General features: G+C 44.0%; 1 pseudogene across 1 annotated transcript; it reads right to left on the bottom strand.

Moving 5' to 3' along the window:
- Positions 1 to 378: 378 nt before the first annotated feature.
- On the bottom strand, positions 379 to 8,545 carry LOC309817628 (dolichyl pyrophosphate Man9GlcNAc2 alpha-1,3-glucosyltransferase-like; annotated as a pseudogene). Its single transcript has 3 exons — positions 8,271 to 8,545; positions 1,366 to 1,704; positions 379 to 1,249 (listed from the first exon to the last, which is right to left on the bottom strand). The product of its transcript is annotated as a dolichyl pyrophosphate Man9GlcNAc2 alpha-1,3-glucosyltransferase-like (transcript).
- Between the last annotated feature and the right edge of the window lie 9,990 nt (positions 8,546 to 18,535).

The raw sequence follows: 18,535 nt of genomic DNA, 5'->3' as shown, positions 1-18,535 counted from the left end.
CGATGGACACTTAGGTTGCTTCCATGTCCTGGCTATTGTAAATAGAGCTGCAATGAACATTGAAACCACTTAGATTTAGATTCAGGAAAATTCATTTAATTGCGTTCATATATGTCAGCATTCTTGGAAACAGAACAAGATTAATCTCTGCTTTGTAAAAGGACAATAGGTCTTGGCCACTCAATAGTTACAAAATAAAAGCCTCCATTGGGCTTTGGTCTCCATATATATTTATTTTGTGTAGACAACAATGACTTTTCACCATTTCCTTTCCAATAATTCCATGATTCTCAAAATGATAATTTCATTCTTTCATAGTAAAAAGTTCACCAAACCTTTTAGTACTGTTAACATTTTCACATCTGTTTGGGGATATAGCTAGTTGATTTTCTTCTGATTTCTTCCATTTTTGGAATCCCACATGACTGTAATGTTAAAGTATACCAAGAAGAATAGGAAGTTCAATCAGGAGACAAACACACCAATACAGAGAAGAAGTACGGTAATGTCTGAGGAGGATCCAGTGTGACAGTCATCAGTGTCACAAGGACCATAGTGATTGCTGAGATAAGAAACAAACGTTGCATAATTCTGGGAAGAAATGTAAAACATGGAAGATATTTCCTAACAGAAATGGAAAAGGATTTCAACTGCAGTTCTTCTTCAGAAGTCTTTTCAAATATTGAAAAGGAAGTTGCACAAGCTATTAAAAATGCCATTATTGTCACAACTGTGGGTATCAGGAGTTCATCCTTCAATAGAAGAGGTAGCTTTGAAAATGTTGACACAAGTAAAAACCAAGAAGACATGAAAGGAAGCTCACTTAACACCAGGCAGACTGGTAATGATACCAAGAGAATGGACTTTCCATGTACTTGAAAAGAAAATTAAAAGAATGATAGTGCACAGCTAACTAGAGTAAATTTGAATCCTTTGGGAGAGGGCTGAAGTGTTCATTTTACATACAGGAAGCAGGCTGAAAAATGTAAAACAAAAGCTGATTATTATGTGGATGTGATGTGGCAGAATATCCTTGATGTTCAGAAGGACACTGAAGCCGCACCAGATATTGGCTCATTTATCCTCAAGTAATCCACGATCACCTGGAAAGAGTCTTCTCAGAACTTGCAGCGTTTGTTCCCTTTCTGTAAAGGATGACAGCCAGCAGAGAATGAAGGAAGCCACAACAGTACAAGCTAGCTTAATTAACAAACCAAATCCCTTTCCTTTGAGGCCTTTTTAAAAAACACTTTCCAGGTTAAAAAAAGACGCAAGAGAGAAGAGATATGGGAACATATGTATATGTATAACTGATTCACTTTGTTATAAAGCAGAAACTAACACACCATTGTAAAGCAATTATACCCCAATAAAGATGTTAAAAAAAAAAGGTAAGGGGTGGTAAAAATTTCAACTGTTTATATTTTATAGCTAAGCAAAATGACAGTGACCCTAGCACATTCTAGTCACAAGATACTCCAAGAATACCACACAAAGCAAAGCCAAGACTCACAGAATTATACTGAAAATGTCCATAGTTGATTAGAATGAGGCCTGGGCACAGCGATATGCATAGTGCATTAGCAATCTTTTTCTTATTTGAGATTTCTTTTAAACAACAACAGTACAAAACCACTCCAGGTATGTCAATCACCCAATCAGCAATTAACACAGTTGTACACATCAAGAGTTTATCTCTGGGTGCTGGGAAGATGGCGGAAGAGTAAGACGCGGAGATCACCTTCCTCCCCACAGATACACCAGAAATACATCTACACGTGGAACAACTCCTACAGAACACCTACTGAATGGTGGCAGAAGACCTCAGACCTCCCAAAAGGCAAGAAACTCCCCACCTACCTGGGTAGGGCCAAAGAAAAAACAGAGACAAAAGAATAGGGCCGGCACCTGCACCAGTGGGAGGGAGCTGTGAAGGAGGGAAAGTTTCCACACACTAGAAGCCCCGTCGCGGGCGGAGAATGCAGGAGGCGGAGGCGCGGAGCTTCGGAGCCGCGGAGGAGAGCGCAGCAACAGGGGTGCGGAGAGCAAAGCGGGGAGATTCCCGCACAGAGGATCGGTGCCGACCGGCACTCACCAGCCCGAGAGGCTTGTCTGCTCACCTGCCGGGGCGGGCGGGGCTGCGACCTGAGGCTCGGGCTTCGGTCGAGCGCAGGGAGAGGACTGGGTTTGGCGGCTCGAACACAGCCTGAAGGGGTTAGTGCGCCTCGGCTGGCCGGGAAGGAGTCTGCACCTGCCGAAGAGACAAGAGACTTTTTCGTACCTCTTTGTTTCCTGGTGCGCGAGGAGAGGGGTTTAAGAGCGCTGCTTAAAGGAACTCCAGAGATGGGCGTGAGCCGCGGCTAAAAGCACGACCCCAGAGACGGGCGGTAGACGGTAAGGCTGCTGCTGCCGCCACCAAGGGGCCTGTGTGCGAGCACAGGTCACTATCCTCACCTCCCTTCCGGGAAGCCTGTGCAGCCCGCCACTACCAGGGTCCCGGGATCCAGGGACAACGGCCCAAGGAGAATGCACCACGCGCCTCACGCTGGTGCAATGTCACGCCGGCCTCTGCCGCCGCAGACCTGCCCCGCACGCCGTGCCCCTCCATCCCACCCCCCGCTCCCTGGCCTGAGTGCGCCAGAGTGCCCGAATCAGCGGCTCCTTTAACCCCGTCCTGTCTGAGCAAAAAGCAGACGCCCTCCAGCGACCTACACGCAGAGGCGGGGCCAAATCCAAAGCTGAGCCCCTGGGAGCTGTGAGAACAAAGAAGAGAAAGGGAAATCTCTCCCAGCAGCCTCAGGAGCAGCGGATTAAAGCTCCACAATCAACTTGATGTACCTGCATCTGTGGAATAAATGAATAGACAACGAATCATCCCAAATTGAGGAGGTGGACTTCGAGAGCAAGATCTATGATTTTTTCCCCTTTTCCTCTTTTTGTGAATGTGTATGTGTATGCTTCTGTGTGAGATCTTGTCTGTATAGCTTTGCTTCCACCATTTGTCCTAGGGTTCTATCCGTCCATTTAAAAAAATTTTTTTTTCTTAATATTTAATTTTAATAACTCTATTATACTTTTCTTTCTTTCTTTCTTTCTTTCGTTCGTTCGTTCCTTCCTTCCTTCCTTCCCTCCTTTAGACAACGAAACATCCCAAATTGAGGAGGTGGACTTTGAGAGCAATATTTATGAGTTTTTCCCCTTTACCTCTTTTTGTGAGGGTGTATGTGTATGCTTCTGTGTAAGATTTTGTCTGTATAGCTTTGCTTCCACCATTTGTCCTAAGGTTCTATCCGTCCCTTTTTTTTTCCAAATAATTATTTTTTAATTCAATAACTTTATTATACTTTATTTTATTTTACTGTATCTTCTTTCTTTCTGTCTTTTTTCCTTCCTTCCCTCCTTCCTTCCTTCCTTCCTTCCTCCCTCCCTCCCTCCCTCCCTCCTTTCTTTCCTTCTTGCCTTCTTTCCTTCTTTTCTTCTTTCTTTCTTTCTTTCTTCCTACTTCTACTAATTCTCTCTACTTTCTCTCCCTTTTATTCTGAGCCATGTGGATGAAAGGCTCTTGCTGCTCCAGCCAGGAGTCAGGGCTCTGCCTCTGAGGTGGGAGAGCCAATTTCAGGACACTGGTCAACAAGAGACCTCCCAGCTCCACATAATATCAAACGGCAAAAATCTCCCAGAGATCTCCATCTCAACACCAACACCCAGCTTCACTCAACGACCAGCAAGCTACAGTACTGGACAACTTATGCCAAACAACTAGCAAAACAGGAACACAACCCCACCCATTAGCAGAGAGGCTACCTAAAATCATAATAAGTCCACAGACACCCCAAAACACACCACCAGACGTGGACCTGCCTACTAGAGAGACAAGATCTAGCCTCATCCACCACAACACAGGCACTAGTCCCCTCCACCAGGAAGCCTACACAACCCACTGAACCAACCTTAGCCGCTGGAGACAGACATCAAAAACAACGGGAACTACGAACCTGCAGCCTGCAAAAAGGAGACCCCAAACACAGTAAGATAAGCAAAATGAGAAGATAGAAAAACACACAGCAGATGAAGGAGCAAGATAAAAATGCACCAGACCTAACAAATGAAGAGGAAATAGGCAGTCTACCTGAAAAAGAATTCAGAATAATGATAGTAAAGATGATCCAAAACCTTGGAAATAGAATGGACAAAATGCAAGAAACATTTAACAAGGACTTAGAAGAAATAAAGATGAAACAAGTAACGATGAACAACACAATAAATGAAATTAAAAATACTCTAGATGGGATCAATAGTAGAATAACTGAGGCAGAAGAATGGATAAGTGACCTGGAAGATAAAATAGTGGAAATAACTACTGCAGAGCAGAATAAAGAAAAAGAATTAAAAGAACTGAGGACAGTCTCAGAGACCTCTGGGACAACATTAAATGCACCAACATTCGAATTATAGGGGTTCCAGAAGAAGAAGAGAAAAAGAAAGGGACTGAGAAAATATTTGAAGAGATTATAGTTGAAAACTTCCTTAATATGGGAAAGGAAATAGTTAATCAAGTCCAGGAAGCACAGAGAGTCCCATACAGGATAAATCCAAGGAGAAATACACCAAGACATATATTAGTCAAACTGTCCAAAATTAAACACAAAGAAAGCATATTAAAAGCAGCAAGGGAAAAACAACAAACAACACACAAGGGAATCCCCATAAGGTTAACAGCTGATCTCTCAGCAGAAACTCTCCAAGCCAGAAGGGAGTGGCAGGATATACTGAAAGTGATGAAGGAGAAAAACCTGCAACCAACATTACTCTACCCAGCAAGGATCTCATTCAGATTTGATGGAGAAATTAAAACCTTTACAGACAAGCAAAAGCTGAGAGAGTTCAGCACCACCAAACCAGCTTTACAACAAATGCTAAAGGAACTTCTCTAGGCAAGAAACACAAGAGAAGGAAAAGACCTACAATAACGAACCCAAAACAATTTAGAAAATGGGAATAGGAACATACATATCGATAATTACCTTAAATGTAAATGGACTAAATGCTCCCACCAAAAGACACAGATTGGCTGAATGGATACAAAAACAAGACCCATATATATGCTGTCTACAAGAGACCCACTTCAGACCTAGAGACACATACAGACTGAAAGTGAGGGGATGGAAAAAGATATTCCATGCAAATGGAAACCAAAAGAAAGCTGGAGTAGCAATTCTCATATCAGACAAAATAGACTTTAAAATAAAGACTATTAGAAGAGACAAAGAAGGACACTATATAATGATCAAGGGATCAATCCAAGAAGAAGATATAACAATTGTAAATATTTATGCACCCAACATAGGAGCACCTCAATACATAAGGCAAAAACTAACAGCCATAAAAGGGGAAATCAACAGTAACACATTCATAGTAGGGGACTTCAACACCCCACTTTCACCAATGGACAGATCATCCAAAATGAAAATAAATAAGGAAACCCAAGCTTTAAATGATACATTAAACAAGATGGACTTAATTGATATTTATAGGACACTCCATCCAAAAACAACAGAATACACATTTTTCTCAAGTGCTCATGGAACATTCTCCAGGATAGATCATATCTTGGGTCACAAATCAAGCCTTGGTAAATTTAAGAAAATTGAAATTGTATCAAGTATCTTTTCCGACCACAAGGCCATGAGACTAGATATCAATTACAGGGAAAGATCTGTAAAAAATACAAACACATGGAGGCTAAACAATACTCTACTTAATAACGAAGTGATCACTGAAGAAATCAAAGAGGAAATAAAAAAATATCTAGAAGCAAATGACAATGGAGACACGGCAACCCAAAATCTATGGGATGCAGCAAAAGCAGTTCTAAGAGGGAAGTTTATAGCAATACAAGCCCACCTTAAGAAGCAGGAAACATCTTGAATAAACAACCTAACCTTGAACCTCAAGCAAGTAGAGAAAGAAGAACAAAAAAACCCCAAAGGTAGCAGAAGGAAAGAGATCATAAAAATCAGATCAGAAATAAATGAAAAAGAAATGAAGGAAACAATAGCAAAGATCAATAAAACTAAAAGCTGGTTCTTTGAGAAGATAAACAAAATTGATAAACCATTAGCCAGACTCATCAAGAAAAAAAGGGAGAAGACTCAAATCAATAGAATTAGAATTAGAAATGAAAAAGGAGAAGTAACAACTGACACTGCAGAAATAAAAAAGATCATGAGAGATTACTACAAGCAACTCTATGCCAATAAAATGGACAGTCTGGAAGAAATAGACAAATTCTTAGAAATGCACAACCTGCCAAGACTGAATCAGGAAGAAATAGAAAATATGAACAGACCAATCACAAGCACTGAAATTGAAACTGTGATTAAAAATCTTCCAACAAACAAAAGCCCAGGACCAGATGGCTTCACAGGCGAATTCTATCAAACATTTAGAGAAGAGCTAACACCTATCCTTCTCAAACTCTTCCAAAATATAGCAGAGGGAGGAACACTCACAAATTCCTTCTACGAGGCCACCATCACCGTGATACCAAAACCAGACAAGGATGTCACAAAGAAAGAAAACTACAGGCCAATATCACTGATGAACATAGATGCAAAAATCCTCAACAAAATACTAGCAAACAGAATCCAACAGCACATTAAAAGGATCATACACCATGATCAAGTGGGGTTTATTCCAGGAATGCAAGGATTCTTCAATATACGCAAATCTATCAATGTGATAAACCATATTAACAAATTGAAGGAGAAAAACCATTTGATCATCTAAATAGATGCAGAGACAGCTTTTGACAAAATTCAACACCCATTTATGATAAAAACCCTGCAGAAAGTAGGCATAGAGGGAACTTTCCTCAACATAATAAAGGCCATATATGACAAGCCCACAGCCAACATCATCCTCAATGGTGAAAAACTGAAAGCATTTCCACTAAGATCAGGAACAAGACAAGTTTGCCCACTCTCACCACTCTTATTCAACATAGTTTTGGAAGTTTTAGCCACAGCAATCAGAGAAGAAAAGGAAATAAAAGGAATCCAAATCGGAAAAGAAGAAGTAAAGCTGTCACTGTTTGCAGATGACATGATACTATACATAGAGAATCCTAAAGATGCTACCAGGAAACTACTAGAGCTAATCAATGAATTTGGTAAAGTAGCAAATGAAGCAACTGAGAAAGGATTAATCTCCAAAATATACATGCAGCTCATGCAGCTCAATAACAAAAAAACAAACAGCCCAATCCAAAAATGGGCAGAAGACCTAAATAGACATTTCTCCAAAGAAGATATACAGACTGCCAACAAACACGTGAAAGAATGCTCAACATCATTAATCATTACAGAAATGCAAATCAAAACTACAATGAGATATCACGTCACACCAGTCAGAATGGCCATCATCAAAAAATCTAGAAACAATAAATGCTTGAGAGGGTGTGGAGAAAAGGGAACACTCTTGCACTGGTGGTGGGAATGTGAATTGGTTCAGCCACTATGGAGAACAGTGTGGAGGTTCCTTAATAAACTACAAACAGAACTACCATATGGCCCAGCAATCCCACTACTGGGCATATACCCTGAGAAAACCAAAATTAAAAAAGTGTCATGTACCAAAATGTTCATTGCAGCTCTATTTACAATAGCCCGGAGATGGAAACAACCTAAATGCCCATCGTCGGATGAATGGATAAAGAAGATGTGGCACATATATACAATGGAATATTACTCAGCCATAAAAAGAAATGAAATTGAGCTATTTGTAATCAGGTGGATAGACCTAGAGTCTGTCATACAGAGTGAAGTAAGTCAGAAAGAGAAAGACAAATACCGTATGCTAACACATATATATGGAATTTAAGGGAAAAAATGTCATGAAGAACCTAGGGGTAAGACAAGAATAAAGACACAGACCTACTGGAGAACGGACTTAAGGCTATGGGGAGGGGGAAGGGTAAACGGTGACAAAGCGAGAGAGAGGCATGGACATATATACACTAACAAACGTAAGGTAGATAGCTAGTGGGAAGCAGCCGCATGGCACAGGGATATCGGCTTGGTGCTTTGTGACAGCCTGGAGGGGTGGGATAGTGAGGGTGGGGGGAGGGAGACGCAAGAGGGAAGAGATATGGGAACATATGTATACGTATAACTGATTCACTTTGTTATAAAGCAGAAACTAACACACCATTGTAAAGCAATTATACCCCAATAAAGATGTTAAAAAAAAAGAGTTTATCTCCTATCCACGTGATATAGAGAGAGCAATCTAGTCTGGATTTATAAACTCTGCCATATATGCATCTAAGAGACAACAATAAGCTTAAGGGGTGAATAATCAAATCCCCAATATTGTACCTTTTTATCACTGCTGTTAAAATTCCCTTGTTTGGTAAATTATAAGTAATTTCTTTCCAGTGTCTCTCTGCTTCATAACCACCAAACATAGGAGGTTTTCCAGTGCTAGATGACCGGTTTATTGTAAAAGGATATAGCGCAGGAACAGCCAGATGGAAGAGATGCATAATGCCAGGTATGAGGAAAGGACACAGAGCTTCCACGCCCTCGCCAGGCGCACCACTCTCCCTGCATCTCCACGTGCCCACCAACCTGGGAGCTTCAAAATTATTGGGTTTTGACTCCTGCTTGTTCTCCATAAGGCTTCCACAGACATGAGAATGGCAAAGCCCAAATTCAGGATAGTGTTTACATGAGGGACAAATGTAGTCACTGTGTTTGAAGTTTTATTTCCTTAGCTGGGAGGTGAATATACAGACATTCCTTATACTGTTTCCCATACATTCCATACATTTTCATATTCCTGCTATACTTCATCAATAGAGAAAAAGTAAAAGGGAGATAATGAGGCAAGCAGGAACGCCCAAGAGTAAAATAATGGTATAGAGTGTATCTTTCAAATATTGGTGGAAAATAACTTGGAGCCTAGAATTCTACTTCCAGCCAAACATTCGAGTGTCAGGGTGAGTTAAATGCATTTTTAATACATGAGGTGTCTTTGTGTGTGTGTTTCCAGGAAGCAGACGCTGAGACAGACCCGTGAATATAAATAGCTTACTTGAGAGGGAATCCCAGGGAGCAGTGGTATGGGTGTGGGGAAATGAGCCTTAGAAGGAAGGCAACCAGTTAAGGGGGATGATCTAGGAGGTGAGAGCTGTGGGTAACTGGAGCTTATTCAGAGAGGGGGGACTATGGGAGACTGTGTAGAATGCACCTCAAATCCATCTCAAGTATGGGACAAGGAAGCTGGCGTATGTAGCCACCAAAACCCCAACTATTATTTAATAAAGCTACTTCCAGGGGTAATAAATCTCTCGCACTTCCGGCTGGCTTTGGGTCATGTCCAGCATGCGCCAAGGGTGAGGAAAAAAACCCTAATGCAGAAAGTCATGGGTGGTTGTAGAAAGCAATTTAGTGGGTGTAGAGGTGAGACCTGGCTCTGAGGAGTCAGAATCTTTTCGGCATTGTCTGCAATACTCTACCCACTGTTTGTGTGAAATTTTCAATAAACTGGAATTACATTTCCTCTCTCAGTCTGATCATGTATTAAACATCGTACCAATTAGCATATTTAGTTGAAAATTGGTTTCAGGAACCCCAGTCCCAGAGAATTGTGAGATGACTTTTCAGCTGCCTAAGAAATGTTTGCATTGCAGACCTTAAAATCTTCTAGAGAAAAAGAGAGCAAGACCTCTGTGGTCTGTTCTGACTGAAGATGTGCCCACTGGGTGGGTGGGAACGGGTCTTTCCCTGGGATTTTATGAAAACCTTGGGCTGCAGGTGTCAGGAAGTCAGTTCATGTCATCCAGTCTAAAGGGCCCCAAGCTGCAACGTGTCACATCCTGCCTGAGGGGTTCCTCAGCATGCAGAGGTCAAAGAAGCTCCCCTGGTCTTCCATAGCACCTGGAACTTTTTAATATCCCTATTATTAAGCTCTGTGTTAAGGAATGAGTCGCCCATTAGGGTGTGAGCTAGTCCCACCCAGCTATGCTCACCCTTATCCCAACCAGTATACTGTCCCCATAGTGTTGTTATCGAAAGTGGGGTCCGACTGCTCGCTGCTCTGAAGCCAATAAGAGGCAAGGCTGGTGGAAAGGAAAGTTTGCTTTACTTCGGAGGCTGGCAACCAAGGTGGGTGGCAGGGGAGAACTCCTGTCCAAAGGTCGACTCGACTCCCCGCCACTGACAGTCAGTGGGCAAGAGTTTCAGGGGTGTATAGGTGGAGGGAGGGGGCTACATGCAGAAACAGAACAGTCAGCTCTGACAGTCATCTGGAAATTGGTCATACGGTGGTCCGATCAGTGACATCTTGATTGTTTCAAGTACAGTTAGTCTTCAGTTCCAGGGTCGGTTTGTTCCCATTTCTTTGAGGACAGTTCTCGAAATTGTGGCAGCTTATGTCATGGCTACAGCCTGGTCATCATGTAGTTAACTTCTTCCACCTGGTGTGCGTTTCAGTATCTATAAGACAGCTCACAGGATACGGCTCAGAATATTATCTATAGCCCTTAAGGAGGAACTAACTTCGCTTAATGATTAAGTTATTATTATTTTGTCCTGTTTGACTGTTTTCCTTTGCTTCTAAATTTTCTCACTTCTCTGATTAAACTTATTCTTTGACTAAAGCTTTTCTACAGATAAAAGGTAGGTGGAAGACATGGGGGGAAGTGGGGAGGGAAGGACCATAGCGTCCTGCTCTGTTTCCGTGTGTATTCCTCTCTTCAGAGATTCTCAGAGATGCTGTTCTGGGTGATGAGCAGCTTGTAAGGGACTGAGGAGTCAGATGAGCAGAAGTTCAGTGACATTTGGGGTATTATTACCAAATAGACTCCATTTCAGCCTAGCATAGCCACAGGTGGCAACAGATGGCCTTCCCAAGCATGTGATGGAAATCCAGTAATGAATCTTTGTCACAATTCAGATGTGGCTTGGATGCCTGGGTCCACTGGCTGCCCAGCCAAGCGTGCGGTGTCTTCCCTCAGCTGTTGGAGGTTCTCTGCGCTATCACCATCCACAGACCAGGGAGAACTTGGGGCTGGTTCAACCTTCCACCCTAACACCCCCAGAGGGACTCAGTGGCAATAAGAGGTGCCTGCTCTGGATAGAGGGGGCCGAGGTTTGGGGAAAGAGACATAACGGGAAGGGAGGTGTTACCTCAACAGAAAGGTAGGACCTACAGGGCAAAAACCAAGAGAAAACTTTGGGAATCTTGGAGGACTTTTCACATCTGCTTTCCATTTGGGATTAGCAAGTGTAAACAAACCAACCAACACACACTCATAAACAAACAGGCAAGGTGGATGTTTGCTCCTGACTGTAAGCTGAGGCAATGCTACAGTTGACTTTAAGTGTTTTTTCACGTGTGGGGAATATTACCCTGGTTGCTTGATGTCCAATGTCACAGAACTAGTGTCTCACATACTTTGAATTTTTTTTTACTTGTGAATAATTCTGTATTAGCCGGGCCCACAAGAGATATTTTGCACTTGAAGGTCATGGGATCATCAAGCACTGTTGCAACTCAAGAAGGTGGAGACAAATTTGCTGTCACCTTGTTGGTATGGGGCAGCACCTAAGTCCATACCTCCTCTATCTCCTCACACAGGGAAAATTAACATCTTTAAGATGTTGTGCCATCCTATTTCAGACCTGGGTATGCATTTGTGTTTGCCTGAGTATTCCTGTATATCCCCTCGTTAGCATTTCAAAATGTTCTTTGACTTTTACGATTTTTCAAGTATATTCCTAGGCACTATTTTTTTAGTTGCTTTTCTGAATTGAGTCATTAAGAGTATTGTCTATTTTAACTGATTACTTTCTCAATTATATGAAAGCCTGTAAAGAATATATATTAATTTTGTACTCAGCCACACAAATGAATTCATATATAACCTGTAATGGTTAGTTTTCCCTCCTTCAACTGGTTAATGTCTTAGTTATTTCTTTCCCTTATTCTCACGTATGGAAATATATAACGTCATATTTGGAAAGCATCCAACACCTCTTACTTTTGTCTTTCGTTTTCTATACTGATAATCTTCTTTTGATCTCTTAATATACCAAATTAAGAGATTTCTTATCATTTAACTCTCTTTACATTAACTGGTCATGGTGCAGGTGCATTATTCTCTGACTATGCTGCTCTGAATTATGTTGACCAATATTTGGGCCTTTCCTATTATGGTCAAGGCAACCACACCTACAACCAGCGGTGCGATATGTCTCCAACTGAGAGATGCAAAGATAAGTAGGAAAACGTGTTCACAGAACTGCACCCAAGTGGTGTACGGGTCCGAGGGTCGGCAAAGGTTACGCTAGGGCTGAGGGACGGAAGGGGTGAAAGGGAGGACTCCTCAATTCCAAGAAGAGGAACTCTGTTCTCCACGTGCTGAGGCTCAGCCATAGTCCTGTAGAGAGAGAAGTCCTGGGCCCCTCCCCTCGTCTCCGCCCCTGGACTGCGGCCCGCCTTGGGAAACCTAGGCCCCGCCCCTTCGCTTACGCCCCGCCCCTTCAAGCGCCCTTTGGCCACGCCCCTTTCCCCTTCGCGGGGCGGGGACCTGGTCCTCTTCGAACTTAGCGTGCCCGCCCCACCCCGTGATGCGCCTGCGCACTGCGGACCACCCGCCTCGTCGGCGGAGCCTAGACCACTTAAGACTCCCGCATTCCGCCTCTGGAAACCTCGGCCCCGCCCCACAGATTCTGACCCTCCAGGACCGGGCGTTAGCCCCGCCTCTTTCCCCTACTCCCACCCCGCCCAACTGGGCCGCAGCGTCACGCCTGCGCTCTAGCAACCACAGACTCTGTGGGCGGAGCCGTGCAGCGTCAGGTACCGCCCATGGTCCCGCCCACCCCGGGCTCGGGTCCACCTCCGCACACACGCACTTCCCGCCACGCCTCCTCGCAGACCTCTGCTGAGCCCTGGGGATACCAGCGAAGCGAGCAAGGCGCGATGGACGGCCGAGTGCAGCTGATCAAGGCCCTCCTGGCCCTGCCCATTCGGCCCCAGACGCGTCGGTGGAGAAACCCGATCCCCTTCCCCGAGACGTTTGACGGCGACACCGACCGGCTCCCGGAGTTTATCGTGCAGACGGGTGCCTACATGCTAGTGGACGAGACCCTGTTCACCAACGATGCCCTGAAGGTGACGTTCCTCATCACCCGGCTGACCGGGCCCGCCCTGCAGTGGGTGATCCCCTACATCAGGAAGCAGAGCCCCCTCCTCAACGATTACCGGGGCTTCCTGGCCGAGATGAAGCGGGTCTTTGGATGGGTGGAGGACGAGGACTTCTAGGCCGGGAGCCCCTCGGGCCTGGGGGCGGGTGCCCCGGGGGAGGGTCCGCCGCGCCAGTCGCCGCCGCCCAGATCGCCACAGGCGGCGTCCTCCCGCCGCGCCTCCCCCCTCCCTCACCTTCGGGTCGCCGTGATCTCCCCCGCGCTCGTGTCCCCTCCCGCGTAGTGCTTGCCTTTGTTCCAGGAATAGCGCTCCAGGTTCCCGCTGCTGCCGCCGCCGGGCCTGGCTCTGGAGCGGCCGTAGCCCTCTCGGGCCAGCCCGGCCCCTCCCCTGCAGACTTGGACTCGGTCGTGCGCTCCAGCTGCAAGCCGGGCTCCTGTTACACACCGGACAGACCACCCTCAGCCCGGCCGCTGCCAACCGCCCGCCCTCTGCCAGACTCCCAGGCCCCCACACAGGTGCCCAGAGATCTGCGCTGCCGCCGCCACCGCCACCGTCATCCACCGCATCCCACCGACAGCCTGCAGCCTTCAGCGGTCTGGACTCGCCCGGGAGGTGTCTGAGCTGAGCACAGCCTCTGGACAGTGCTTCCAACAGCTCGCCACCGCCCTGGAGGGGCTGGCCAGCCTTTCACCTTCGGCGGGACCCAGTCCCTCCCTCCTCCCAGAGACATCTTCTGCTCCTGCCAGGTGGCCGCCAGGTCCCAGGGGTGCCTGGCAGCCAAATCGAGTCACTCATTGTCTCCTGTGGACCTGTTCGTTTCGCCCAGAATCCAGTTCTCTTCTGAATGTGCAGCTGTCTCTCTGATGTGTGCCTTTTGTTCCACACAGTAACCCCTGCACTCTGCCCAGCTCTTCTACACTACCTGGACAAACGTCTTTTCCTTGTTTTCAATAAATGTCAGGCGCTGTTCAAAAAGAAATTGAGTCTCAATGAATATGGCACCTCTCCCTCCCTGGTCCCGTGTGTGGGGTCCATGACTTGCTCAGGAGGTGTGTCCCCTGCCGTGCTGTGGCTGATGTTGAGTCTCGCATTATCCAACAGAAAAGATCGCCCTGTGGTGGTCCTGGTGATGGAGACCCCACTGGTGATCAGTCAGTCCCGGATGCTGACTCTTCCAAACCAGTCAGTTCCGTGCCCCTTCGGAAATGGATCTTGATCTGATTTTGGCCAAGGCGATGTTAAGGAGAAATTAGCTAGGAGGCTTTGGGGAGAGAGTTCCTTGCTTCCAAAAAGCCGCTTGAAAGCACAATACCTGATTCCTACAAATCATGAATCCTGCACATTTGTTGGTGAACACCTGTCAAAGTTCTATTTAATCCATTTTTCAGAGAACCAGCACAATGACAGGTGGTTCAGAAAAAGCATTTACATTTATGGAGCCTTGATTGTTAAGTGGAGAAGGGAGTGCAGAACTGCTCTTGTTAATCTAGGTAGAAAGCAGGTTGAGAGCCTGCAGGACAATGAAACTATAACTTTCTTCAATGGGCAGAAAAGCAAAAACTGTTGCTCCTTACCGTTTCTCTTCATGCCAACCTGTTAAAACATGAGTGCTGAAAAAAGCCTCTGCTACTTCATCTATGGCTGGGAAAGTTAAATATCCTGATAGTCAGATGATCCTCAGAGGGCTTATAGGGCAGTACTCTGGTGTGATGTTAAAAGGCCATGGAATAAACCCTGCCTCATTTTTAATTAGGGTTATTTTTCCAGAGTACATGAAAGAGGTGGGAAAATGCTGAGCTTAGTTCATGCATGGGTTGGCTTATTATATGGTAGAAAGCAAAATTGGACCATGACTGCAGGACAAAGAGGACTGAAGCTCACAGTCCAGTCCTTCGACTTCTCTCCCTTCTGCTTCTAGATCCTTTGGTTTTCGACTTTATGCTAAATTGGTGTTTAATCATCCTTAGCCTTTCATTTTCTTTCTGCAGTTCATCAATAGCCTTGTGTAACAATCATCTGTTTTCACAATCTTTATAATTACTACTTACTCAGGACCACTCAAACTCCGGAGATATTTCACCTTCCATGATATTTCCTTCCAGTGGTGTCCAATCTCAATTTACCACTAGCCAAAGTTTTGACAATTGCGCCACGACCACATCACAGGGGTTATCAGTATGTCACTTACCACCAGTGATGTAGTCCCCATTTCTAGCCAGCTGGCAAGTTACTGTGCTCTAAAATTCTATGTCATAATCTGCATCTTAGGACCACTTCTAGAACCAAATATTATACTTGTAAGCTCCCCGAGAAACAGATCTCATAAACACTTGTAAGAGAGTGAGGGAAGCAGGTTTGAGTAAAGGGAGAATTTGAAGAGCTATGCAGTTGCAAAAGAGGCCTCAGCTGGTCCTACAGGGATATCTAAAGCTAGGATGGCCACTCAGAAAAATTATGAATGGAGGAGATGAGGCTAGGCCTTTGTGCCTCCACACCGACTAGTCATTGGATGTGGTCTTACCTGGAGGAAGTAGTGTACCCCTGGGCAGGGCAGCTCCCTCCAACCCATAGCAATTCCTAGAGGGTGGTTCAGCTGTGACTCTCAGCAGCCTATACTCCTAAAAGCTGGGGGAATGAGTGCCTCAATCCTAAAGGTGGGATCTGGGCAGTGCATTACATCATCCACTTCACTCATCAAGGGGGGAATAGAATCAATACAATGGAACATAATTCAGCACTTAAAAGGAATAAGATAAATTTATGCCAGCTGATTTGGAGAGATTGTTGCAAGGTTTTGAAATATAATATGCAGAAAACTGCATAATGTGCCCCTTTTTTTGTTAAATAGATATTAACCCCAAAAAGCTTACATATGAATACACACACACACACACAAGATTAGCTAGGTATGAAGAAAAATATAGAAACATACAAACTAGGTTGTTAGTATGGGTCACAAGAGGTGGGAAAGGGTTGATGCCATAGATGGAGTAGGGACTTTTGCGGGGTCCCCCACAAAAAAGGAAAGAAAAAAAGCGGCACTAAAATGGGGAGCTTAATGTGTGTTCCTGAAAACTGGAAAATGTATAGAAATTTGTGAGAATGATATAGTCTTAATCAGCGTTCCGACAAGAAACAGATGCTACACACAAATGCAGTAATGAGGGAGAATTAAATGAAGAGACTGTGTAGAAGGGTTTCGGTGTGGTGAAAAGAAATTGTAACACATTGGATAACTGTTGTGCAAATATTCACCCCTCACTCCCCCACCCCCGCCACCTTTGGGATGGAGTGTACACACCTGTTCCTCTGAATCTAGGCTTGGTCATACATTTGCATTTATTAGTGAGATATGAGCAGACATGAAGTACCTAGAGGGTTTCAACATGCTTGTGCGGTTTTGCTAGTCTTCTTGCACTCCTGTGATTGCCTTGAGAAGAGTTTGCCCCAGGTAGCTGCTGATCCTTCTGTTTGGGCTACACAGTAATTCACGTGGAGCAGATCTGAATGCAATTTGCATCCCAGAGCCAAGCCCACCCTAACTGCATCCTGAAGCAGAATAGCCCCAAACAGTTCATAGCACATGAGCAAGAAGAACAGGTGACTGTCATAAGTTTTGGGGAGATTTCTTATACAGCATTATTGTAGCAATAGCTGACTAATACTGACGCCAACAAGGGATTTTGAAATACCCTGAGGCTATCAACAGTGAGGAACCATTACCTCCTCCCAAACATGAAGGGCAGGGAATGGTTACTGGAACACAGTGGCTATAGAAGAGAATCCCTGGATAGAATTTGTGGCCTTTGGTTGAGGAACTCAGCCACAGCCACCTTTCAATCTGGTTGAGATGGAGCCTTCCCATTGGCCAGACTCAACCAGAATCTAGAAGGCAAGGGAGCCATTTATGCAGTCCATAAAGGTCAGCCTCCTGGGGACAGAGTAGGGTGGAGGAGAGTCGTTATAGAAGGACAGATGGAAGATATCCAGGAGATATGTGAACAATTCATTCCAAGTGAGGAACACGGAAAGAGATGCACAATCACATTAGTAATCAGAGAGATTTTAAATAGAACAAAATTGGATTCTATTTCAAAACTATCATACTGGTAATAGTAAAAAAATAATGACAATATCAAGTGTTGAAGGGATATGGGGGAATGAGAATTCTCATATACTGCTTTTGACAGTGTACAACAAAGTTGGAGATGAAAGTGGCAATGACCTATAAAATTTGACATACACACCCTACAAACAAGCAATTCCAATAAGGATGTTGACCACAGCTTTTTTAAAAGAATGTGCGTACGATTAGGACCTCTGCTAAGCTGTATAACACCTTTGCCTGCATTAATAAAAGGTGCCCCCTTTTACTGGTGAAAGCAGTCTCACGTGTGCACAGTCTGGCAAGCACTTCAGAAGTGAATAAACTATTGGACTGTATGCGGCAGCCCCGTTTGCAGTCCCTGAAAATTGGAAACAACGTAAGCATCATCAGTAGGAAAATGCATACACACACGTATATACATTTCCTTTTGTCCTCTTTTAAAAATGTAGATCGTCATTTTAAATTTCAGAAAAGTTTCAAGAATAGTTCAAGTAACTCCCATGTCTCTTTATCCCATTTGCTATTTCTCTCTTTCCCTATCTATGTATCTACCTGTAAAATATGGACAATGTGTATTTTCTGAATCATATGCATCATTATGTACATATACATACATAACACTATGTATATATATATATTTTCAGAATTATTTGACAGTAAGTTCATTAAAATTATAAAGTATATCTGGAAAAAAACTACAACTAAGATAATATTTAATGGTTAAATATCAAATGCTTTCCTTCGAGGTCACAGACTAGACAGAATTATCCACTCTCACCATTTTTGTTCACAATGTCTTGGAGGTCTTAGCCAGCATAACTAGCCAATAAAAGGAAATAAAGGGTATTAAGATTGTAAATGAAATAAAAGCCATTATTTGAAGATCTGACTGTGGACATAGAAAATCCCAACGAATCTACAAACAATTAGAAATAATAAAGTTAGTAATTTTGCTGAATACATGAATGATGTATAAAAATTAAAAGCAGACAATAACAAGCATTGGTGAGAGTGTGGAGAAATGAGTCCTCATATATTCCTAGTAAAATGGTGCAGCTACTGTGGAACAGTCTGGCAGTTCCTCAGAAAGTTAAGCATAGAGTTACCATACAACCAAACAAGCAATTCCACTCCTAGGTATGTACTCAAGAGAATTGAAAATATACATCCTCACAAAAACTTGTACATGAATATTTATAATAGCACTATTCATAA

The sequence above is a fragment of the Grampus griseus genome (assembly GCF_964374135.1).
Source record: "Grampus griseus genome assembly, chromosome: X".
In the NCBI taxonomy this organism is placed as follows: domain Eukaryota; kingdom Metazoa; phylum Chordata; class Mammalia; order Artiodactyla; family Delphinidae; genus Grampus; species Grampus griseus.
This window is presented reverse-complemented; position numbering and strand designations above follow the sequence as displayed.